General features: G+C 45.2%; 1 long non-coding RNA gene across 1 annotated transcript in view; it reads right to left on the reverse strand.

Moving 5' to 3' along the window:
• The window catches only part of LOC122442099, a 46384-nt gene extending 40059 nt beyond the window's left edge, over positions 1–6325 (reverse strand). The window contains exon 1 of the long non-coding RNA XR_006269549.1: positions 6268–6325. This is a non-coding gene — a long non-coding RNA (uncharacterized LOC122442099). The remainder of the gene's footprint in view (positions 1–6267) is intronic.
• Positions 6326–27215: the final 20890 nt, after the last annotated feature.

Here is a 27215-nt window from a genome sequence, read left to right on the forward strand (position 1 = left end):
CCTTCTCTCTTTGACTTCCAGTATAGCACAGGAAGAGATGGGGAAAACATCCTCTTGAGAATGGATGTGTCTGAGGGAAAAAACACAGCTCCTAGGACACAATCCTAGCACTGATTACTCTAAGTGAAGCTTGCTAAGCCATACACTCAGAATTTCAGATTAACTGTTTAGTACCTGACTCTTAAACCTAAGCAGAAAACCAAGAAGCACTAGATGTTTGGGGAATTGGAAACAAATCAAAGCTTAAGAACAAGGGAGAAAATATTAAATAAATTTTTAAAGTTTCTATTGCAATGAGCAGAAAATATGTTTAATTAATATTCTCAAAGAGATAAGATATTATAACAATGAAATAAGAACAGAATGCTGTTAAATAAGATCAGAGAACAGAGCTCTTAGAAAATAAAATAGTAATTCATAAGGTTAAAATTCACAAAGGATTGAGAGCAAAATTTGAGACAATCTCCCAGAAAAACATAATAAAACTTATGGGAAATGGGAAATAGAAGATAAGAAATTAAGAGGATTTGTCTGAGAAACCAAATTTCTCAATAACAGGAGTTCCAGAAAATCCAAATAGAGTAAATCGAAGAGAAGAAATATTAAAGAAATAATAAAAGAAAATGTCTCATAACCAAAGAATTTCAGTTCCTGTTGGGTGGACTATGGTGGGATGGATAATAGCAAACCCCCCTCCCCAAACATAGATGCGGAAACAGTGGAAACAGTGACAGACTCTATTTTGGGGGGCTCCACAATCACTGCAGATGGTGACTGCAGCCATGAAATTAAAAGACGCTTGCTCCTGGGAAGAAAAGTTATGACCAACCTACACAGCATATTAAAAAGCAGAGACATTGCTTTGCCAACAAAGGTACATCTAGCCAAAGCTATGGTTTGTCCAGTAGTCACGTATGGATGTGAGAGTTGGACTACAAAGAAAGCTGAGTGCTAAAGAATTGATGCTTTTGAACTGTGGTGTTGGAGAAGACTCTTGAGAGTCCCTTGGACTGCAAGGAGATCCAACCAGTCCATCCTAAAGGAGATCAGTCCTGAGTATTCATTGGAAGAACTGATGCTGAAGCTGAAACTCCAATACTTTGGCCACCTGATACGAAGAGCCGACTCACTGGAAAAGACCCTGATACTGGGAAAGATTGAAGGCAGGAGGAGAAGGGGAAGACAGAGGCTGAGATGGTTGGATGGCATCACCGACTCAATGGACATGAGTTTGTGTAAACTCTGGGAGCTGGTGATGGACAGGGAGGCCTGGTGTGCTGCAGCCCATGGGGTTGCAAAGAGTCGGACACAACTGAGTGACTGAACTGAACTGAACTCCCCAAACAGCATCTGTATCCTAATACTTGAAACATGTTTTGGTTTGTTTTGCTTTTAAGTGTTTGAAATGTGATTGAGTTAAGGACCATGAGTTGGGGGAGATTATCCTGGATTTTCTAGGTGGCCCTAAATGCTGTCACCTGTGCATCCATCAGAGAGGCAGAACGCCTGACACACACAGAAGAAAAGGTATTATGACTACAGAGGCAGAGACTGGAGGAATGCAATTGCAAGCTTCAGGACTAAAGATTCAAAGCTTCCAGAGAGAAGGAACAAATATCTTCAAAGGAAAAGGACTCAGATAAGAACCCTAATAATTACTACAAACCAATGCAGCAATATCTGCAGAATATACCATTTTGAGATTAAAATAATTTCTGATCTAGAATTCTACATCCAACCAAAACAAAATATTGTCCCAATTAATTATATTTTGACAGGTAGTATCTCACTGAATGAATCTCTTCTTGTACATTTTCTTGGGAAGATCCTGGAAGATATACGGAAATGAAGATGGAAACTCAAAAAACAACAACAACAACAACAACAAAAAAGAGGAAATCATGAAGTGAAGGAAGGTAAGCCAAATTAGGTGTAACAAAAATGAGATCCCAGGAAATTGCTGAAGGCAGGTTCCAAAACAATAGCTGGGCCACAGACTGAAAGCAGAATTGTCTGTGTTAGAGCAGGAAGATGAAAGTTCTCACAGGATCTCTCAACAACAATCCCACAATGGAATCCATATATTTTCTACACATTGGATGATACTGGGTGGGATGCTAACCCTCCTTTCAAAAAGAATTATTGATAGCTTAACAGAAAAAGAATATTTTAAATCAAAGGTGTATGTGGTAGACCTAGACTGTGACACCTAAACCCTCATCTTCATGATTGAAATCAACAGAGAAGATTTTAAATTTAAAAAATAGAATAAATATGATTTAGAATTCTGAAACTTGAAACCAGAAGAAATAACTAGGAGAATTTCAAGCGGTTGGTTCTGGGGCCCAGGTCCAAGTTTTTCCTAAGTTTTTATTACTTTGATTTTTGTAAGCCTTACACACTTCTTACTATGAGTTTTTTTTTTTTAAAAAGGAAAAAAAGTCATGGGCTTTCTCTCTACAAAGAGAGGCCTAATCCAGTAATTGTGCTAGGTATTTATATATATATGTGTATATATATATATATATATGTTTCTCTCTACACTGACAAAATGTAACTGGCCAATGCCAATTAAAGATGAAGAAACCAAAGTTTGGAGAAATGAGGTCTGATGTCCAAGGTAGTAGAATAAGGAAGCCAATGACCCACGACCTTCTAGCACGATGTAAGGTATCCTGTCAATCCAGGTCTCCTTGATCTGAGCTCCATGCAGCAAGACAGACCTCTTTCTCTTGATTCCTATGAGCTTGCTCTCCTCCCATTACACACACCTTCCCCACTTCTTGGCATGAGGATAAGGGACGTGTGCAGATACTAACTTCAACAGGACGGCCAGCATTCTCAAAGATGCTTTGCAGGCAATGAACCCAGCCTCCCCCTTCCATCTGTCCAGATGGGTCCTGGGCTGGCCAGGTTCTGAGACTGAAGGGAGGCCAATGGCACACGGACCTGAGCCTGACCTTGAGTGAGCCTGATTCCCACCAGGTTGTCTATTCAGGCAAAGAAGACACAGGCCCTCTTCCTCTGCCCTGCTGAGTAGACGAAGTGAGAGTACCTGGTGAGTCACATCCCATTCATACCCTCAAGATGTCCACAGGGAGAAACTGGATATCCAGTGAGAGCTAGTGAGAATGTATCTTAGAGGCTAGAACCCTGGTGCTCAGAAGAAGGAAAGGGGCTTTCCCGATGGCTCAGTGGGTAAAGAAGTTACCTGTAATTCAAAAGACACAGGAAATGTGGGTTTGATTGCTGATTTGGGAAGATCCCTTGAAGGAAATGGCAACCCACTCCAGTATTCTTGCCTGGAGAATCTCATGGACAGAGGAGCCTGGTGGGCTATAGACCATGGATGGGGTCGCAAAGAGTCGGACACGACTGAGCAACCGAGCATGGAAGGAAAAATCCCTTTTGGCTGAAACCTCAGAAAAGGCTCCATGGCAAGAGAAGCATTTAATCTGGGCTCTATTGAATGGGCAGTTTCAGTCATGCCCCTGAATTCCCATGCTGTGAAATGCCTCCATCCTGTCTCATCCTGACACCCATCCCCAAGGCAGGTCTGCCGGCTCCCTGCCCTGAGCCCTGTGCCCTCTGCAGGTAACCTAAACACCATGGCACTATGGGGCTCTGAGTCCCTCGGGGGCTGGGATTGGTCTTAACCAAAAACTAAAGGCTGCTTGGCATTTATGAACCTCTATTAAAAATATTCTTGCTGAATGAAAATGCAAGTGTGTTTGGGCCATTAGCTCGGCTCCTATCAGAAACCCTGCCGAGGTGAAGGGATGAGGTCCATTTCCAGCCTCCAGAGTCACCACACTGGGCCAGAGGAACACAGAGTTTCCAACAACTGGCAAGTGCTGCTTCTAATTTGTCATTTTAAAGAATGTTTTTGAAACTAAAATCTAATGTAAGTGGAAATGAAGGTGTTTTGCCTCTTAATTCAAACCCCAGCCCTTTCTCTTGGGACTTCTAAGTCCCTTGGAAGCTGGAAACTTGAATACCAAGCAACTTTGATATATTATGGGGGTTCAAAGGCTCCCAAGTGAAAAGACATATCTTTGCAAATAAAAATCTCAAAGCTTGGGGCTGGTGCCGCAAGTCTGAGAACTGCAACCAGCACGGAAGACCTGAGGGGTGTGTGTGGGGGGAGGGGGGAACAGTTTTCCTGATGTTAGGGAAAAGAAGGGCTTATTTTTCCACTGCCATTCACACCAGCTGCCATGAAGCAGCAGTAAAGGCCCCCTGATGCAGCTCTCTGGCCATAGATCACGGCGCCAGCCCCAGCTGCAGATGGACCCGGCAGCTGGCCGGAGAGGTGCTGGGCTCGCCCCCTCCCGCCCAGGCTCCCCCGCCTCACTCCCCAGATTTATGAAGCAGGAAGCAGCCAGCCAAAAAAGCTAAAGACAAAAAACCCAACTGCTCTTCTTTTTTTCCTTAAAGCCAACACACCTAGTTCTGTTCTTAGCCACTAACGGATGCAAATGTCCATCACACCCATGTGTCAGGAAGCCAACTCCTTGGACCCAGAGGACAGCATCGTGTGCAGATGCTGTTAGGAATGTCCAAGTCCTCACAGTTTCCCGTCACCGGGGTCTAGGAACGGTTGGGAGACAGTAGTCACGTTTACCATGCACCCACTCTGAGCTGATGGATTCTACAATACACTGAATCACCAAGTGATATTTGGAGATAAAAGATTAAGGAATGCTGAGGTTGTGCTCAGGTTTATATAGCTCAAACATGCTCCTCATTGGGAGCTCAGAGCTGCTTTTTATATATGCTTATATTATTTATATATATATATATATATATATATATATTCTTTTTCAGATTATTTTCCCTTACAGATTTTTACAAGATATTGAGTATGGTTCTCTGTGCTATACAGGAAGTCCTTGTTGGTAATTTTTACATATAGTAGTGTATATGGGTTAATCCCAAACTCCTAATTCATCCTTCCCCCCTTTCCTATTTGGTAACCACGAGTTTGTTTTGAAAAGAAAGTTCTAGAACTTTCTAGAGCCCTAGAATGTCTTTATAAGACTTCAGAATAAGTCATTGATATTGATGCTTCAGTTGTCTTTCCCTGAGACTTAGATGGATTTTTTTCTATGGTTTCACATCATACCTGGTATAGAGCTCAAAAGCTCAAACTAGGTCTGGTGTGGAATTCCACCCTTCCGTTTCACAGGTGAGAAAACCAAGGCCATGAGGTTCCACACAGTTGCCCAACCTCACCCAGTGACTTCGGGGGAGAGCAGAGAGTAGAGCTCAATGAATGCCTCCCAATAAATGCTGTTACTCTTTATCTAGTTTTTAAAGATAATCACCATCAAAAATACCAAGACATGACTGAATGACTAAACAACAACAAAAACCCTCAAAAATAATGATATGTCATATACACAGCGTAAGTGCCCAAATTCCCTAATATGAACCCATGGACCAGAGTCATGATATAAAAACCTACTTAGGTGAGTAGAGTCCCCTGTACTATACAGTAGGTCCTTGTTGGTAATTAACCTGTATACAGTAGTGTGTATGCGCTAATCCCAACTTCTTAATGTATCCCTCCCCCCAACCTTTCCCTTCTGGTAACCATAAGCTAATTTTCTATGTACATGGGTCTGTATTGTAAATAAGCTCACTTGTATCATTTCCTTAGATTCCACATGTAACCTGATGTGCATGGTAAGTCTCTTCAATCGTGTCCAACTGTGACCCCATGGACTGTAGCCCACCAGGCTCCTCTGTCCATGGGATTCTCTAGGCAAGAATACTAGAGTGAGTTGCCATGCCCTCCTCCAGGGGATCCTCCCAATCCAAGGATTGAACCCGTGCCTCTTAAGTCTCCTGCATTGGCAGGCAGTTTCTTTACCACTAGCACCACCTAGGAACCCCATCCACACACAACTGATATCTGGTATTTGTCTTTCTCTGTCTGACTTACTTCACTTAGTATGATAATATTCTGTAATGATCTATAAGAGAAAAGAAGTTGAAAAAGGATAGAGATGTGTGTGTGTGTGTGTGTGTATGTATAACTGAATCACTGTGTTCTACATCTGAAATTAATACAACATTGTTAAACAACTATACACGTGTTGCTCAGTCTCTAAATTGTGTCCGACTCTTTTTGACCCCATGGGCTGCAGCACTCCAGGCTTTTCTGTCCTTCTCTGTCTCACAGAGTTTGCTCAAACTCAAGTCCATTGAATCGGTGATGTTATCTAACCATCTCTTTCTCTATTGCCCCCCTTCTCCACTTACCCTCAATCTTTACTAGCATCAGGATCTTTTCCAATGAGTCAGTTCTTCACAACAGGTAGCCAAAGTAGTGGAGTTTCAGCTTTAGCATCAGTCCTTCCAATGAACATTCAGGGTTGATTTCCTTTAGGATTGACTGGTTTGATTTCCTTGCTGTCCAAGGAACTCTCAAGTCTTCTCCAACACCACAGTTGATCGGGATGGGGAATATGTGTAAATCTATGGCTGATTCATATCAATGTATGACAAAAAAAAAAAAAAAGTATCAGTTCTTGAATGCCCAGCCTTCTTTATGGTCCAATTCTCATGTCTGTACATTATGACTAAGAAAACCAAAGCTTTGACTATATGGACCTTTGTTGGACTATATCCTTAATACTTCCATTAAAAAACAATTCAAAAAAATCACATTGGTCAGCTCAGGAGCTTGGTAGTTACAGTTTAGCTATGACACTCTTCCCATTGTTTGTCTCTAGGAAGGGAAGGGTTTAGGGCTCCTGGAGAATCAGACGTGCAGTTATCAAAATTCACTATTTTCTCAGCATCCCAGGGCAGGCAATCAACAGCGTTGGTATAAAGGAGATCATGGGCTTCCCAGGTGGTGCTAGTGGTAAAGAACCTGCCTGCCAATACAGGAGACTTAACAGACACAGGTTCAATCCCTGGGTCGGGAAGATCCCCTGGAGAAGGAAATGGCAACCCACTGCAGTATTCTTGCCCGAAGAATCGCATGGACAGAGGATCCTGACAGGCTAAGGTATGTAGCGTCGCACAGAGTTGGACACAACGGAAGTGTCTGAGCACATGGGACACAACACAGCAACGGGAGAAATCAGATCGAGAGTGCAGGCGCTCCAGACTGACCCCATGTGCATGCGCTTCTATGTGTCTGGACAGGACGTCCCACGAGACCAGACCCAGTGCCCACCCAAGGAAGCGACAATAATGATGCTGAGTCCACTGGACGAGTAATAAGATAGTGCAAGCCCAGGCGTGTCAGTGGAGCATTCGACTGCTTGTGTGCTTCGGGGTTTCTCTCGAGGACTCCCACACTTCACCCTAGTGTACACACACAGTCACCTGCTCATGCACCCAGACACCAGGTTTAGTCACGAAGAGGGGCACCAGTGTTACAGCCAATGACTCTGTGATCATTAACCAATATCTCATAAAGTGAGACCTGTACACAGGCTGCAGAGAGACAGATGTTTCCAGGGTTTAATGAAGGGGAATCATGCACCATCATCGTATGACAGAACCCAGCCCCGCCTCAGCCACATGCATCATAAAGCGCTCAAACAGCGTTGCTGGCTGTTTGGATGAGCTGGGTGCAAATGGACCCTGGCTTACTTAGGTTGCATCCAGAGCTTGCTCAGCTAACCCTCACACACTCACAAATACACACCTGTCTTGTATGTGTGCATGCGCACCCACCCAGGGCCCAGGCTGCCTGCAGGCAACAGTTAAACAAACACAGCACCACGAAGGACTTTCAAGAAAGGAACCAACCCACTGCTGAGACTGGAAGCCTGGATACATGGTGTGCGGTCAGCCGAGGGTTCCCGAGGAAAGGAACCAGGGCTTCAGCCAGTCACACCCGGGCTCCCCACGTTGTGAGCTGCAGGAGGCCAGGATCATTCATCTCGAGGCTCTAACCTTTCGTGTGGAATTTGATGGGCAAATATTACAATACCTAAAAAGTTCAACCTGTGGATTGCTGAGATGTGAAACACCATCATCGTTGAGGGGATCTTCCTGACCGAGGGATCAAACCTGGGTCTGCTTGCACTGCCGGCAGACACTTTACCATCTGAACCACCAGGGAAGCCGTCATTTAAAGCAGGTGAAGCCTAAGAAAGGTTTTCAAATGACCCAGGAGCTTATGAGTCATGATAAAGTTCTCTCTCATCCATCGTGTTGCCTGTTTTCGCCTTTCACAAGGGAGCCCTCAGGCACCCGTCCCTAGTTCTTCATCAGTTTTCCAGGGTCACCCTGTGGATCCGGGGTGCTCCTGCCTGGGTGGGGCCGCACTGACGTGCGCTCCAGGATGTGCAGGGGGAGAGGGTGGCCTCAGACTCAGGGGGAAGGCACCTCTCCCAGCCAGCCTATCTCTCATTTGGGTCCATGTGGCCTCCTAGCCTGTAGCCAGACTGCTCATGAGGTCACGAACCCCCTAAAACCCTGCACAAAGTCTGGGCTCCTGGTAAAAACCTGGCTTCGCAACATTTACCAGAGCTCACAGTTTCCCCAGGTGGGTTCTCCCACCTGCCCTTCGTGCTTTCAACTCTCTTTAGCTCACCTCGCCTCCCACCCCAGCGGACTCTGATCCTTACAACCGCAGACAGCCTGGACAGTCCATCTGCCCATCCAGTGTGGCGTCTCTGAACTCTGCCATTTTAGATCCCTTCCCTTGACTAGACCATCGAAGCAGGTGACCCAGCATCACCCACACAGGCTCCAGCTCCAGTCGAGGCTCCGCTGGACCAGCCAGCAGTCAGGAAAGCCTGACTTGTGAGAGAGTATAGCCGTTCCAGATACCAGCAGGCTTCTCATCCAAGCCAATTCCAGGTACACAAACTGCTCACGTTTCATCTTCAGTATGATAGCCATTGCATTGTGTGTGTGTGTGCGTGCACATGTGTGTGATTGTGTACACACACCTGTGTCAGCGTCTGTGTGAAATGAAAGCTGGTCAACTCTCTCTTGATCAGTCCTCCAAAATCCCAGGGCTCTGTCTGGTTCTTATCAGCTCCAGGTTCAGCATCTTCTCTTCGGGTGCTCAATCCTTATCTCTCCTAACAGAACACCTAAGGGGAAATGGGAACATTTCCAAAACACCCAGAATACGCAGGCACATCGGTCACTCCCTTTTATAGCTGTGGACCTTGCAGGGTACAGACGGTGATCCTCATTGTAATCAGAACATTCCTTGAGTGTTTACTGTGAGCACGCACTGTTTCAAACACCTTTGCCAGCCTGCCTGGTCTCTTTGAACAAACACCAGCGATGGACGTTCAGAGAGGGCCTGAGGGCACGGGAGCAGCCGGGGTAGCAGGGGTCCCGCAGCCCTGGAGGGCCTTACTTGAGTATGGCATCAGATCCAGTCACGGAAGGGCACAGACTTGAGACCACTTCTATCCTGCTGCTTGGAAGGCTTGGGGGACTTTTAATTTTTTCATTATTTTTTTAAATTGAAGTTTAGTTGAGTTACAGTGTTGTGCCAATTTCTGCTGTACTGCAAAGTGACTCAGTTATACATGCATATATATACATTCTTTTTATCTTCTTTTCCATCAGGCTTATCACAAGATATGGAGTACAGTTCCCTGTACTATAGAGTAGGACCTTGTTACTTATCCATTCTATATGTCATAGCTTGCATTTGGGAGGCTTTGTAAGTGCATCTTTCTTTGAGCTGCAACAGGCTTGCCTGTGACCTTGGAACTTCCAGCCCCAGTGAAATCCCCATGGGATTCTTTCTTCCAGAAAAGCCTCATCCTGCTGTGTGGGCTGCTCTCCGGGGAACCTCGACAGCAGCACCCTTCCTGGCCTCACTTACGAGATAAGAAACCTTGAGACCTAAACTAGATTATCGTATCTATGGGCACATACATTTAGCTTGGAAGGAGAAGAAATGAGAGAAACGTGAGTTTCCGCATCTAAAGGGCAAAGAGACACATCATGTCCTCTGAGCATCTTCTTTCTCTCTGGGAACAGCATAGAATCGATGTGGTTCCAGAGTCGACCTGAGACTAAGGGTGGAAACTGAGGCACTGGGTCCTGTGCTCACACACACACACACACACACACACCCCACATACACACCCCCCACATACACACACACCACATACACACACACACACCCCACATACACACACACCACATACACACATACCACATACACATACACACACACCACACACACACAAAACACATACACACACAACACACACATATAACACATACACACAAACACACCACATACACACACACCACACACACACACCACACACACACCACACACACATACCACACACACAACACATACACACACACAACACATACACACACCACACACATACACACACAACACATACACACAACATGTACACACACACCACATACACACACACAACACACACACAACACATACACACACAACATGTACACACACACCACATACACACACACACCACACACACACACACACACCACACACACATACCACACACACAACACATACACACACACAACACATACACACACCACACACATACACACACAACACATACACACAACATGTACACACACACCACATACACACACACACACACACACAACACACACACACACAACACATACACCACACACACACACCACACACACAACACACACACACAACACATACACACACAACACATACACACAACATGTACACACACACCACATACACACACACACACCACACACACACAACACACACACACAACACATACACACACACCACATACACACACACAACACATACACACATACCACACACACACCACATACACACACACTACATACACACATACCACATACACACACACTACATACACACACACCACACATACACACACACCACATACACACACACTACATACACACATACCACATACACACATACCACATACACACACAACACATACACACACAACACATACACACAACACATACCCACACACACCACATACACACCACACATACACACACCACATACACACACCACACACACACAGACACACACCACACACACACACACAAACACCACATACACACACCACATACACACAGACCACACACACACACACCCCACATACACACACAACACACACACAACACATACACACACCACACACACACACACAAACACCACATACACACACCACATACACACAGACCACACACACACACACCACATACACACACAACACACACACAACACATACACACACCACATACACACACACCACACACACACACCACACATACACACACACCACATACACACTCACCACACACACACACACACCACATACACACACCACAAAAACACACACCACATACACACACACGTACACACACAACACATACACACACCACACATACACACAACGCATACACACAACATAAAACACACAACACATACACACACAACACCACACACACACAACACCACACACACACAACACCACACACACACAACACATACACACACAGGGCTGAGTCTTTCTGGGACAAATGAAGAAAGAAGCCAAGGCATCAGAACCTCCCAGGTAACCTCTCGGGACTCAGTGTCTTTGCAGAACGTTATCTCATTTGAATCTCATGGCGACTCTCTGGGGGGACTTGGAAAAAGGTGGCACTGCATTTGTCAGGTGGGGAAACCTACTCAGACGGTGAGCGAGCTTCTCCGGATTTGTGGCCAAACTAGAATCACGCCTTGACCTCTGGCTTCTAGTCCTGGAGGTTCTTTTACACTAAAATGCCCCAAAATCATTGAAATGCCCAAACAGCGGTCGAGGTGATAACAGTACCATAGTAACACCCGGAGAAGCAGTTGCACTGGAGGACATACACATAGCAGAAGCAGCGGCAGAGGTCGAATTACTGAAATAGTGAACTAACTGCAGCCCAGGTGTGAGCAGCAGTAACAGGAGCTTAAGAACCAGCAGCGCCACGAGAGCAACGCGGTGAACACACTGCCAGTCACAGTAACAGTGGCCTTTGTACGGAAGTATTTACATAAACAACTTCCAAAGAACCAGAGAAGCCACGAGAAAAGCGTGTCACCCATCACACCTTCGTGAGTAAAGCTGCTCATTATACTTGCTAAGCCTCTGAGGAGGCTTTACAAACAGCTGAGAAAGAAGAGAAGTGGAAGACAAGGGAGAAAGGGAAAGAGATACACAACTGAATGCAGAGTTCCAGAGAAGGGCAAGGAGAGGAAAGAAAGCCTTCCTAAGTGAACAACACAAAGAAATAGAGGAAAATAATACCATGGGAAAGACTAGAGATCTCTTCAAGAAAGTCGGAGCTATCAAGGGAATGTTTCATGAAAAGATGGGCATGATGAAGGACAAAAACGGCAAGGACCTAACAGAAGCAGAAGAGATTAAGAAGAGGTGGTAAGAATACACGAAAGAACTACACACAAAAAAGTCCTAATGACCTGGATAACTGCAATGGTGTGGTCACTCACCTAGAGTCAGACATCCTGGAGTGTGAAGTCAAGTGGGCCTTAGGAAACATCACTATGAACAAAGCTAGTGGAGGTGATGGAATTCCAGTTGAGCTATTTCAAATCCTAAAAGAAGATGCTGTTAAAGTGCTGCACTCAATATGTCAGCAAATTTGGAAACTTAGCAGTGGCCACAGGACTGGGAAAGGTCAATTTTCATTCCAATCCCATAGAAAGGAAATGACAAAGAACACTCAAACTACCATACGATTGCGCTCATTTCACATGCTAGCAAAGTAATGCTCAAAATCCTTCAAGCTAGGCTTCAGCAGTATGTGAACTGAGAACTTCCAGCTATACAAGCTGGATTTAGAAAATGCAGAGGAACCAGAGATCAAATGGCCCATATTTGTTGGGTCATAGAGAAAGCAAGGCAATTCCAGAAAACATCTATTTCTGCTTCATTGACTACGCTAAAGCCTTTTACTGTGTGGATCACAACAAACTGGACAATTCTTAAAGAGATGGGAATATCAGACCACCTTATCTGTCTGCTGAGAAACCTGTATTGAGTTAAGAACGAACAGTTAGAACTAGACACACAACAATGGAATAGTTTCAAATTGGGAAAGGAGTATGTCAAGGCTGTGTATTGTCACCTTGCTTATTTAACTTATATGCAGAGTACATCATGTGAAATGCCTGGCTGGATGACTCACAAACTGGAATTAAGATTGCTGGGAGAAATAACAACCACCTCAGATAAGCAGGTGATACCACTCTAATGGCAGAAAGCAAAGAGGAACTAAAGAGCCTCTTGATGAGGGTGAAAGAGGAAAGTGAAAAAGCTGGCTTAAAACTCAACATTCAAAGAACTATGATTGTGGTATCTGGTCCCATCACTTTATAGCAAATAGATGGGGAAAAAAGCAGAAACAGTGACATTTTATTTTCTTGGGCTCCAAAGTCACTTTGGACAGTGACTGCAGCCAGGAAAGTAAAAGACTCTTGTTCCTTTGAAGTTATGACAGTGTATTAAAAAGCAAAGACATCACTATGCCAACAAAGGAACACAGAGTCAAAGCTATGGTTTTCCCAGAAGTCATGTACAGATGTGAGAGTTGGACTACAAAGAACGCTGAGCACAAAAGAATTGATGCTTTTAATCTGTGGTGCTGGAAAAGGCTCTTAAGATTCCCCTGGACTTCAAAATCAAGCCAGTCAATCCTTTAAGGAAATCAACCTTGAATAGTCATTGGAAGGACTGATGCTGAAATTCCAGTACTTTGGCTACCTGATACCAAGAGCCAACTCATTGGAAAAGACCCTGATGCTGGGAAAGTTTGAGGGTAGGGGGGAAAGGGATGACAGAGGATGAGATGGTTGGACGGCATCACCAACTCAATGGACATGAATTTGAGCAAACTCCGGGAGATAGTGAAGGACAGGGGAGCCTGGCGTGCTGCAGTCCATGGGGTCACAAAGAGTCGGACACAACTGAGTGACCGAACAATAACAGCCACACAGTCTTCCGTTTAAATAGACCAAAAGGAAAAAAAAAATGCTTATGATCTTCTCTGTAAGTTTGGAAGAGCTTTTGATAAAATTAAAATTTCATTCTTGACTTAAAATTCTTAACGAAATAAGACTGAGCAAGAGTATAAAACTTTTTCCACTTACAGACCTAAGACCTTTCTGAGACTGGATGAGAGCTATCTTCTGGGACAAAATTCCCCCCACTCTGCTGGGCGTTGCAGGTGTGGGTGTGGGCAGGTGCGCAGATTTGAAGCATTTTACAAATGTATAACAAACCTCACTGGGTCTCATAAATGCAAGAGCAGTGAATTTCCGAGGTAGTGATACAAAAACAGTCATGATGCGGGGGAAAGAAAAGGTAACTCAAAATGAAACTGTGAGAAAAATTGGCAAAATTTTGCATGCAGATAGGAGGAAAAAGTAAATTGGGAATGATTCTTAAAAATGAAGAAGGGACAATGCTTGTATTAAAGATGCCTTGAGACTTCCCTGGCAGTACATCGGTTAAGACTCTGGGCTTTCAATGCAGGAGGCATGGGTTCAATCCCTGGTGGGGGAACTTAGATCCCACATGTTTCATGGCATGGCAAAAGATTTAAAAAACAAGCAAACATGAAAGATGCCTAGTCAGTGGACAACAACTAGGAAATATTAACAGCACCGACTTTGTATATGTTCTAGCCTGCTGCTGTCAGAAGAAGGCCAGGAATGTTCCCAAAGTTGAAAAACCACAAATAATTTCATGGGCTCAGCACTCTTTCAAATCATTACAACACTGAGATAAAAATAGGGAACACACTCATTTTGTTAGCTAGAAAGACGTTCACGGCAATACTCATTGAGATTCTCAAGGCAAATAAACGTACTTATTTAGAAAAATGAAGCCCAGAGAGATTCATCAAAACACTTTTTTTTTTTTTTTTAAAGCTTTAAAATGAAATCACACTCCTGTTTGGTGGAATTACCTCTGGGAAACAGAACTTTAATCCCTGCCCAGTCATTTAAAAAATAAATAAATAAATGGTCTTCAAATTCTTCAAGTTCAAGGGGCTCCACGGAAGTGACTTGAGGGAGGAAAGCGCGCCTTGTTCATTCCTAAGGCTGCATCTCAGGATGCTTCCAGCCAGGTGCCCCGGTATATGACCAGGATACAAAGGTTCTCAACAGGCTGAGCATTAAATGATCCACTATTAGGAGCTCTGTCTGCAGAACTCACTGTGGTTTTAGAAGTATTCTCACAATCTCCCATCTCTGTTTGGTCTTCTCAACAGCCTTCGGAGGTGTTTCACGAAGGGGTCGTTTTGATTCCAAGCGAAGAAATGGTAGCCAAAGTCATGAAGTGAGGCCCCAGACACAGCAGGTCAATGGTTTCGACGCAGCAGCAGAACCTGGGGTCTTCTGACCTTCTCCTGCTAATGTCCAGCTGGCAATAAGCCAACACCCTGCATCCGAACCCAGAAACTAGACGGAGGCGTTCAGAGTGAATGAGGGAGACCTGGAATCACTCTCCTGGCTACGCAAGGAGGTCTTTTTACTTGTGAAACAAAGAGCTTGCTTTGCGACGCGAACATCTCATCCTTAAGACTGGTGAGCCAACGTTTCTGATGCCATACTAGGAGTAGATTCAAGCAGTAGAATGAAAAATCTTAGGTCCCTTCATTAAAGTTTTAAATAGATCTCCTTGTCATCCAGGCAGGTGAGTAATCAGGCTAGATCCCAAGACATAAGGCTGATCACTGCAACAATTAAAACTGGTTAACGTTTACATGTTTATATCAATGAATGGGACCCTGAGGGGCTTTGTACTCCTGTTCACACTTGACCAATGGAGAACAGAGGGGGCACCTGAGGTTCAGAGACAGAGCATAGGGTGTCCGAGGCGTAAAAGGGCAGAGAAGATGGGCTGGCAAAGCCTACTCTGAAGGGTTAATTGTGGTTGAAAACCTTTTCAAAGGGAGATAGCGAAGCCTGTTGCATTTTGCTCTTATCCTCATGTCTTGGGGGCGAGGTCACATGGAGGATGGCAGGGGGGAGGGTTGAGTGACGTGCCCAAGACGCCTGGCAGAGCAGGGACAAGACCCCGCTGAGTGGCTGTGTCTTCTGGGTCCCACTCAGTCTCTTAAGGAGGAAGGGGGTCTATGGGGAGAAGTCACTGTCGGGGTTAAGAACAAACCTCTTGCCTGAAGATCTCAGAGAGAAGGTGAGAAGGTTGATCTTTATATCGTCTTGAAAGGAGACCTCTTCAAACAGGTGTGTCCACCTGGGATGCGGGATAAGGAGGACCGTGTGCATGGGGAAGGGGTACCTGTCCATCACCAGTCTCTGGACCCCGGGATTCCACTTACCTGAGGTCTCTCCTGCCAGCAGGATGACCCCCAGGGGCCAGGCAGGGCAATGGCCACAGACGCCAGGTCTCCATCAAGCTCGGATCTGGTCAGCTGCTCCCAGTACCACCCTGTCCTTCCTGAACCTAGCACTTGCTTACTCTTTCCTTGCAGCCCTTTTTGTTTTGATTTAATTTCAAAGAAAAAAAAAGAAAAGCATCCTGAGAGAAGCTGCAAAGAAGGTAGGCGGGTACAGGTTGTTTAAGGACAGGAAAGTGAAAATGAAAGTCGCTCGGTCGTGTCCGCGACTCTTTGCGACCCCTTGGACTAGACAGTCCATGGGATTCTCCTGGCCAGAATACTGGAGTGCAGACACAAAATTCACACACACACGGCAAACAAAACACCGAAATAAAACGTAACAAAAGACCTCAAAACACAGACCGCGGCGGAACCTGGATAAATGAAGCGCTGCAGCGCCACCTCCTGGCTATCCCTTGGCACTGCATGCCGGTAGGCTTGGAAATCAGTGACTCAAACCTCAATTCCAGCGGCTGTGAGCTCCACGCTCTCTGCCACGTTTTCTTTCCCCTTAGAAATTTCTGTCGTCCTCGGTGGCTCTTCCTCTTCAGATTTACCTTGTGTTTCCCTCCATCCAGTCCAGACCCTAAACCAGGTAAGTCCTGTGAGTGTGCACACGCGTGCACACCTTTCACTTTCTGCAAACACTTTGTGAAGTTAATTAATGGCCGAGAAATGAGCACATCAAGGAGACACCCCAGGACCACGTCCTTGCTTCACTCTCCACTTTCTGCTTCCATGTCTGGCGAGAACCAGCCACTCTTCTCCAGGCCTCTGGGGTTGGGCGCTGCCAGGTCTGATCTTCAGCTTCTACCTTAAATAAGTTCATCAAAGACAATTTTTCTAAAAAAAATGTAGCAATGCTCCATGGAGGAGGAGTCTCCTGAAAGCGTTTGATCCTTGTTATTCCACTTCATAACCAGAAAGGGCTTCAATGTCCAAGTGCAAGAAGCTTGCTAGGACCAGACGCCCCTGCAAACTTGGGTCTCATCCCTTCCATCCTCTCCTCTATTTTCCGTGGGTTGGTCCTTCTATCCCATCTCCCCAGCCCTCTCTCTGCTCCTCAGGTGGGGATACCCAAGTCTATGGCCATGTGAGCATTAGTATGGCATGGGACTTCCTTGAGATTCTTAATGGCCTTGCATGGGTTCCTGCCCACTGCATGCATTTTTTAGGTGGACAGGAGGATGTGGAATGTCTTATTGATACAAGATGCTGGCCTCGCTCTGCAGACCTGGAGAGGCCCTTGGTCTCGAGTAGATGCTTGGAAAGTCCACTGCGATATGTCCTCGCAGGGGCGCCTGTGGTCTCAGTCCCTCTGCCTCCCTTCCACCCACCCGCGCGCTCAGAGCCAGGGAATAAGTGACCAACAAGTAAAGACAAGTTCCTGTCACTCCCCGCAAATGCTCACACTGTTTGGAATCCAGTCTGAGTGCCTGGACCACACACCTTCAAATCCAACTGGCCCTACTTGCTCTTCCCAAACTCTGCAAACCAGAGTAAAATACACTCATTCTAAGGCAGCTCTGCAAACCAGAATAAATACACTCATTCTAAGGCATGGTCATGTAAGCAAACGAAATGTTCATACTTGGGGCTGGGGCTATGATTTGAGAATCAGTTGTTCAGTTCAGTCGCTCTGTCATGTCCGACTCTTTGCAACCCCATGGACTGCAGCACACCAGGCCTCCCTGTCCATCACCAACTCCCGGAGTTTACTCAGACTCATGTCCATCGAGTCAGATTTGAGAATAGATCTGGGAATTAGAGGCATTAAGCTTTATCTTGAAAAATCTCCACCCATAGCTGTTTCTAAATCTTTCAAAAGCTGTGCAGGAGCAACACTCTTGGCAATAGTCATTAATATACATGTTGTTTTCTTCAAAAGGATTGCATCTTTGCCTCAACTGACTTTTAATCATGAGAAGAAGTCTTTCTATTAAGAGAAAGATGTGGTCAGTATGTTTAATTTTAGCTTTTCTAATGGGTGTGTGATCATATTCCATTGTGGGTTTGGTTTGCAATTTCCTGATGACGAGTGATGCTGAACACCTTTTCATGAGATTGTTAACTAATCACATATTTTCTTTGGTGACATGGCTATAGAAGTCTTGTGTCCATCTTTGAAAACTGAGTTGGTCATCTTTCATTATTTTCCCCTTTCATTATTGATTTAAAGGAGTTCTTTCTATGTTTTGAATTTAAGTTCTTTGTTAGATACTATATCGTGATTATTTTCTCCCAACATGTGGCTTGTCTTTTCATTTTCTTCATAGCTTCCTCACTTGAGCTTTAGTTGTGATAAAATCAATCTATCCATCTTGTTCTCTTATAATTAAAGTTTTTGCGTCCTCTCAAAAAAGAAAATGTATTTGCTTACCCCAAAGCCACTAAGATATGTGTCTCTGTTTTCTTCCAATAACTGTAATGCTCAATCTGTGATCAACCTCAAGTCAATTTTGTTCAAGTTGTGGGGTAGGTACTGAGGCTCGGGCTTCCACGTGGAGTTGTTGGGAAAACTCACCATCAAATTTAGGGCTTCCCTGGTGGCTCAGTGGTGAAGAATCTACCTGCAATGCAGTAGATGCAGGTTTGATCCCTGGGTCAGGAAGATTCCTTGGAGGAGGAAATGGCAACCCACTCCAGTATTCTTGTCTGGAGAAGCCCATGGACAGAGTTGCCTGGCGGGTTACAGTCCATAGAGGTAGCAAAGAGTCGGACGTGACTTGGCAACTAAACAACAACAACAATCTGAAGGGTCTCTATTGCATTCTTCTGCTCTCTTTGTCCAAAGATGAATAAACTTACTCTGTAAAGGGCCAGCCAGGGAGTATCTTAGCTTTTGCTGGCCACGTGGTGTCAGTTGCAAAGACTTACCTCTCTCCATGTGGTGTGGAATATGGCTGTGTTCTGAAACTTCTGTAATGGGCACAGAAAGGTGAATTTCATGTTGTTTCTGTGTGTCACAATATACCATTCTTCTTTTGATTTTGTCAAACTTTTAAAAATGTGAAAGTCTCTCTTGTAACTGTACAACAGCAGGCAGCAGGCTGTTTTTGGCTCACAGCTGTGGTTTGTCAGCCCATTTTGGTCCGGCCTTATTCCCAAACCACAGGGTCTTGATTACTGTAGTTTTATAAGAAATTTTGAAATCATGATGTGAGTAGTCCAACTTTGCTTTTTCTTTTTCAAGATTGTTTTGGCTATTCTAGGTTCTTTGCATTCCCGTATAAATTTTTGAACCAACTTTCAATTTCTATATAAAACATCTGATGGGGCTTTGAGAACACACTGAATCTATGGAGCAATTTGGGGAGAATTGACATCATAGCACTGCTGAGTCCCCTAATTCACAAACACTGCACATCTCCCTCTCATTCACGTCTGCTTCCACTCCTCTTGGCGATGGGTTAAGGTTTTCAGAGTCAAGTGTCTTATATAGAGTTTGTGAAATATATTTTTAAGTATTTTGTATTTTTGCTGCTGTTAAAATGGATTTCTAAATTAATTTCTCAAGTGTTTTCTGTGAGCTTAATGAAATACAATAAAAACCCAGGTTCGTGTTCTCAAGTCCCCTGTGAGCATTCACTCCAGATAGAAATGCTCTTCCTAAACTACAAAGCTGATCAGGCCTCTCTCCTGCTTACAACTTAACCATAGAATAAATGTCAAACATTTTCAGCTTTTCTATCTGCTCAGCACTTGAACTGCAAATAATTCCAACTGAATTTTTTTCATTGTTATTTTGTTAATGTTATTAGTATATTGGGTTTCCCTGGTGGCTCAGCTGATAAAGAATCTGCCTGCAATGTGGGAGACCGGGGTTTGATCCCTGGGTTGGGGAGATTCCCTTGGAGAAGGGAACGGCTACCCACACCAGTATTCTGGCCTGGAGAATTCCATGGAGTGTATAGTCTATGGGGTTGCAAACAGTCGGACACAACTGAGCAACTTTCACTTTCATCAGTATATTAGTATATTTTTGCCAGCCCCAAGAGAAGAATTTCTAGACAAAGGAGAGGATTCATACACACACAGGGACTTACCAGAAACTATCCCATCCCTATTGTGACCTCTTCGATAGGTGGCGGGATCAGAAACGCCATATCTGAGCTGGTTTGGGATTGAGGAGGCTGTTGACAGGGCTTCACCATGATCAGTCTTTGGGCCAGAGGACAGGGTTCACCTCCAAGTTAGCGGAGATCCAGACAAAGAAAGTGGATGTGTACCTCTGCTACCTCCTCCTCCGGACCATCTCATTCCACACCATGCAGGCCGACATCATGGTGAGTATGACTTCGTCTTTCTTTGTTTATCTCACTCTCTGCCTGAGTTGTCTGTAATCAACTTGTTTGAACTTGGGACCATAATGTCCTTCCTACCACAGAGGCAATCAATGCCTTTCGTGGCCTTTCTTCCTTGAAAGTGAAAACCCCTTGCTAATCTCTTTTTTTTGTTGAGTTTCCCACGTCATCAACTAAGAACACATCTGTGACTGATTACACAGGGGCCGCCCCCCTGCTCCCCCTTTGCAACGTGATTTTACAGCCACTGACACCAGGAGGCAGAAGGTATTTCCCTACTTCTTAACTCTGGAACATTTTTGAGATTTGCCCTGGCAAAAAACAAAAAGGAAAAAAAAATATACAGCAGAATTAAGGTGAAACTTTTTCAAGCCTAGACCTCCAGGGACCCCGCCTGTTCCTTCTCTTTGTTCAACCTCTGTTCAGGTCAGCCTGAGGACAAGACTTGCCAAACTTGCCAGAAACAGGAAGATGGCGTGAGGCACAGCCAAGCTGGTCATCGACCAGCAGAACCTCTTACCAGAGTGACCCGAGCCAATCACGGTGTTTGACTGAACTCTGGGGAGATAGGAAGAAGAGCCTCCTGCATGACCACTGGACTCAGAACAAAGATGAATGCTCCTCGTTTTAAACCACTGAATTCAGGAATGATTATCAATAGCAAACAGATACAGTATCTCGTTTATGTTACACAGTCAAGTGGAGAAAAAGCCTATTGTTGAATGTGTATTTGATAGGTTGTTCTTGTTGTTGAGTCACTCAGTCGTGTCTGACTCTTTGTGACCCCATGGATGGAAGCACACCAGGCTTCCCTGTCCTACACCATCTCCTGGAGCTTGCTCAGACTCATGTCCTTTGAGTCTGTGATGGCATCCAACCATCTCCTCCTCTGCCATCCCCTTCTCCTTAAGCCTTCAATCTTCCCCAGCATCAGGATAATGCCTGTTAAATACTAGCTCTAATGCACAGAGTGGGGACTCCCCCATATCAACCTTTGAAACTCTATAAACAGTTCTCATTCTGTGGTTGGGTAATGTGTGAAGAGCTATAACAGCCTTACCAGAAATAAGTGTGAGATACAAATCTAGATTCAGCATTTGGCCTAAACCATGAACTCCAAAGTTTTATCTGCTTCTTTGGGACCCCGGACTGTAGCCCACCAGGCTCCTCTGTCCATGGAATTCTCCAGCCAAGAATACTGGAGTGGGTTGCCATTTCCTCCTCCAGGGGATCTTCCTGACCTAGGGATCAAACCCAGGTCTCCTGCATCGCAGGCAGATTCTTTATCATGTGAGCCACCAGGGAAATTATAGGTGGCGCTAGTGGTAAAGAATCCTCCTGCCAATGCAGGAACATGAGACCCAGGTTCAATCCCTGAGTTGAGAAGATCCCCTGGAGGAGGATATGGCAACCCACTCTAGTATCCTTGCCTGGAGAACCCCATGGACAGAGGCGCCTGGTGGGCTACAGTCCATGGGGTCAAAAAATGTCAGACACGACTGAAGTGACTTAGCACACACATGAACTCCAAAGAGCAGGCTCACAAAATCCACGGCAGAACACTCACACCAGAACTCTCTCCTTCAGCTGGCTGAGTGGTCATGGATTCCCACCTTGGCCCACGGAAATGGGTGCAGATTCATACAGGAGACAAGCAACTTGGGGAGAAAACTTTGGCTGAGGTTATTATTTTGCTCACCTGAGGAGGAAAAGTCATTGTAAACCTCACCATGGAACTTGGCTCCTGCATTTTCCCTCAGAATATGATTAATTACTCTCTAAACAATAAAAGCCTTCCAGGAACAATAGAAGGCAGCTACTACAGAATATTCATAAATATTCAACCGAAGCCTGGTGGGAACGTTATACTCCCACCAGGGCTCTGTGCTGACATTGGAAGTCAGACCCCCAACTCAGAGACATTAAACTGTGCAGAAAAATATTGACATAAGTGAGCCTGGTATGACTCGTCAGAGTGCCACGCTCTGCTTTTGCCAGGACATTGGGAATTAATTTGGACCCGATGATGAAACTGAGGTCTGAAATGCTGGTAGCCTCTTTATTTCTGTGACCAGCTCGCATGGATGTCAGGGGTGAATAGAACAGGGCTACTCAGGCCACTATGTTAGTAGAGCCCAGGTCAACAAAATATTGTTTTATTTGTCTTGGGGTTCTTTCTTTTGCAGCCACTCTTTTAGAAATCACTTGGTGCCCACATACTAGACATTAGGAAAAACAAAGTGTAGACTCAGGCCCTGCGTTCTCCCCAGGAAACTACATCCCAAAAAGGAGTGAAGACACAAAGAGGAGACTGCAAAGCATCTTAAATGCCATCTTGATCAAATATAAGGGGCGGGGACATGCAGGGGCTCCAGGAGCTCATCAGGGGTGTGGGAATGGGCTGGTAGCTGGATTGATGGAAAGCCTTTATATAGCATGGGATGTCTGAGCGGGGTCGCCTAGAGGAGGTCAACAGTTCTTCCAGGTGGGAAGACAGAAGCAGGAGATTCCTGGCATTGCTGGTGTGGCTTGCGAAACAGTGAAGGATAGTGAGGTTGTGGTTAGAGAGCAAGAGCTGGAAAAATCAGAGCTAAATCTGTAGCAGTCATTTGGAGTCCCAGAAAAACGCTGTGACCTTCCTCCCTCCGCCTCACTGTTGGTTTATTCTGGCTGAAGTTTCTGCACAAGGGAAAGGCTCTAGAGGGTCTTAGAGTATTTGTCTGGCCGAATCCTTTGTAATTTGCGGGGAACAAAAGAATCTTCCAGTACCCTTGGTTACCACGCACTTTGAGAATGACTGAAGGTCCTATAAAGAAAGCTGAGTGCTGAAGAATTGATGCTTTTGAACTGTGGTGTTGGAGAAGACTCTTGTGAGTCCGTTGGACTGCAAGGAGATCCAACCAATCCATTCTAAAGGAAATCATCCCTGAATATTCTTTGGAAGGACTGATGCTGAAGCTGAAACTCCAATACTTTGGGCACCTGATGCGAAGAACTGACTCATTGGAAAAGACCTTGATGCTGGAAAAGATTGAAGGCAGGAGGAGAAGGGGATGACAGAGGATGAGATGGCTGGATGGCATCACTGACTCAATGGAAATGAGTTTGAGTAAACTCCGGGAGTTGGTGATGGACAGGGAGGCCTGGCATGCTGCAGTCCATGGGGTCACAAAGAGTCGCACATGACTGAGCAACTGAACTGAACTAAACTGAAGGTCCTACAGACCCTGCATCCACTGGGGATACCACCAAGCTTCCTTTGTGGAGCTTTTTCAGGGGCAGACCTGTCTCTGGGAAAGCAGAATGCCAGCATAAAGCCAAGTGAAGACTGCGTGGACTGAGTGGTCACTGGTGACTTCAGCAAGAGATGTTTGGATGGAGCAGTGGGTATTGAAAAAAAGCAGAAAAAATCAGAGACCTTACTTTGCTGGCAAAGGTCCATCTAGTCAAAGCTATGGTTTTTCCAGTAGTCATGTTATGGATGTGAGAGTTGGACCATAAAGAAAGCTGAGCACCAAAGAATTGATGTTTTTGAGCTATGGTGTTGGAGAAGATTCTTGAGAATCCCTTGGACTGCAAGGAGATCCAACCGGTCAATCCTAAAGGAAATCAACCCTGAACATTCATTGGAAGGACCGATGCTGAAGCTGAAACTGAAGCTCCAATACTTTGGCCATCTAATGCGAAGAGCTAACTCCTTGGAAAAGACCGTGATCCTGGGAAAAATTGAAGGCAGGAGGAGAAGGGGACGACAGAGGATGAGATGGTTGGATGGCATCACTGACTCAATGGACATGAGTTTGAGTAAACTCCGGGAGATGGTGATGGACAGGGAAGCCTGGCGTGCTGTGGTCCATGGGGTTGCAAAGAGTTGGACAGGACTAAGTGACTGAACAAGTAGGTGCAGAAGCTGGTGAGTGTGGTGTGAAAACAGATGAGAGGATTGGAAACTCAGCTATGTCACTTACGAAGAGGTTCAGGTGCCAAGCTTTAGGTCCTCGCATCTGTGAGAATGTGGTCACAGATGAGATCTGATCATTGCTTCTCAAGTTTCTGTTTACATGGAAGAAAGACCCTAGGGTAGTGCCCACGCTCACACCCTGTATAATTCAACACCTGGAACTTGCTTCTAACCAAGGCAAAGACGTCACTCCTATGATTAGTCTACACACTCACACACAGACATACATGTATTTATACATATATGCTGTTGTTTAGTCACTAAGTCAGGTCCAACTCTTTGCGACCCCATGGACTATAGTCCATCAGGCTCCTCTGCTCATGGGATTTCCCAGGCAAGGATGCTGGATGGATTGCCATTCCCTTCTCCAGGGGCTCTTCCTGACCCAGAGATGGAACCTGCATCTCCTGTGTCTCGTGCGATGTAGGTGGACTATTTACCCACCTAAAGAGTCACCTAGAAATCACCCTAAAATCCAGATCCTAACTCAATAGATCTTAGGTGAGGCCTGAGGTTTTGTTTCTAGTGGTTCTCAAGCACCTGTCATGCCTCTGGTCTAAAAAACCACCTTTTTAGTATAAAGGAGATCGACGCCTACTGAGATTCCTTCCAACTCCAGGAATATACCAGCTGGAGGGAATCACATGGGCATCAAAGAAAAGAAGTTATCACCGTTTGCAAATACCTAAACTGACTTTTGCAATTTCACTAAACATTGAAAAAGTATGTTGAACAAGTTTAAAGGCATATGGAATTATTTCACAGAAGTCATTTTCAAGAAATTCTTAAGGCTCTACAGGAGAAATGAAAAGACTAATGATGAAATAAATGTTGGAAAGAGAAGATTACAGAAAAGTGCTAGCTCTAACTAGATATTCCATACACAATGGTGTGTGTGGGTCCTTATGCAGGACGTAACCTGTTTCGGTATAAGCCTGCTTCTGTGGCTCTGATCACCGTGGGGGTGGGAGGAGGCGCCCTTCTCTCCCTGTCTGTGCTGACCCCGCCCCCCACAATCCCATCGCTTCCAGGAGTTTGCTCTAGCAGGAAGCCGCTCCTCTCTGCTCTCACTGAGCTTCGGGGCAGGTGTAACCTTCACATCTCTGCACCCCGTGGCTGCAATGCCTGAGGACAGGAACCTGTTCATGTGCTTTGTTCTGTGTGCAGAATTCAGGTGCTGAGGAGACAGAGAGATCTGCTGGGAAGATGCTGCAGGCTGGGGGTGTCTCCCCCCGGAGCACCAGGCTCCTCTTTCTTAAGAACAGGTGATGTCTGAGGGGTCCTTCCAGGCCTGGGATTCTGGCGATCCTTCCCTGGGGAGCTTCCGGAGGGATTAGTGTTCCTCTCAATTGTTGGTATTCAGGGTCTCTAGGGATTCCTCCCAGAAGGTCAGAGGAGTCAAGAATCTGTTAGTCCTTCAAAGGCAAGTTCTTCTGTTTCTGCCTAAAGCTATGCCAGAGAATCCACACTCCTGGGAGAAGATAATGTCTTAGAATTTTAAAAGCATAAATAAGGAGCAGTGTGGGAGGGCTGGGGTCAAAATCTAACTCTTAAGAAATTAAAAATCAAAAACAAAGTAGAAAGGATAGTGTAATGAACACCCATGCACTTTTCAGCTAAATTAAAAATAAAAACAAAACCTGAATGCTATAGAGCTCAGTTATATACCTAGTGTGTGAAATAAACATCACAGGCGGGGCTGAGGCATCTCCGAAGGGTGTCCCCTTCCTTCTGTCGCCCTGCCCCCCACTTTCCTAGAAAGTAACTGACTTTGTGGATCTGATGTGCACTGGTTCTGTTTACAACACTTTTACCACATATATTAGAATAAACTATGCAGTGTAATTTATGGTAATATTTTTGCAGTATGTTACAATACACAATATATACACAATAATTTTGTTTAGAGTGGATCAAGAGAGGAAAGATACAAAAACGGTGTGATGGGCAACACATGAGTCCAGCAGGGCAGACCCGTCCCCCACCAGCCGCCATGTCCTAGGGGGTGGCCAGTTCTCCCAGAGCCCCTTTCTCACTGCGCTGTGGGGATCACAGTCCTGGCAGACTTGGGAGCACTCGAATTAGCACCTGCATGGAGATAGCAAACTGCCTGGCCTATTTGTAACCCAAGGGGCCCAATTTATAACACATGTAGAGTGAGACTTCTCCCTCTAGATGGTCTGTCTGTCTTCAGTTCAAATTTAATGGCTGATTTCTTAACTGAATGACCCAAGTAACTGACACCCCTCCAATAAACACACACACACACACACACACACACACACACACATACATACACACACAGGGCAACTTATTCCTCCATTTAACAAGCTCCTAATGTTAGGGGAAGCACACTGATTGAAACCGCCCACCCTGGCCAGGCACCATAGTAACCATTTGCATGAGTTGTTTTATGGCAGGAGATCCTGATAAGGAATACGGAACTAATAGGCCACCACCAGCTGGAAGAGTTCGGGAAAGATCGGAAGAGTTCGGGAAAGATCGAGAGGAGACACTACCTG

Source organism: Cervus canadensis, chromosome 5 (assembly GCF_019320065.1).
Source record: "Cervus canadensis isolate Bull #8, Minnesota chromosome 5, ASM1932006v1, whole genome shotgun sequence".
Classification (NCBI taxonomy): Eukaryota; Metazoa; Chordata; class Mammalia; order Artiodactyla; family Cervidae; genus Cervus; species Cervus canadensis.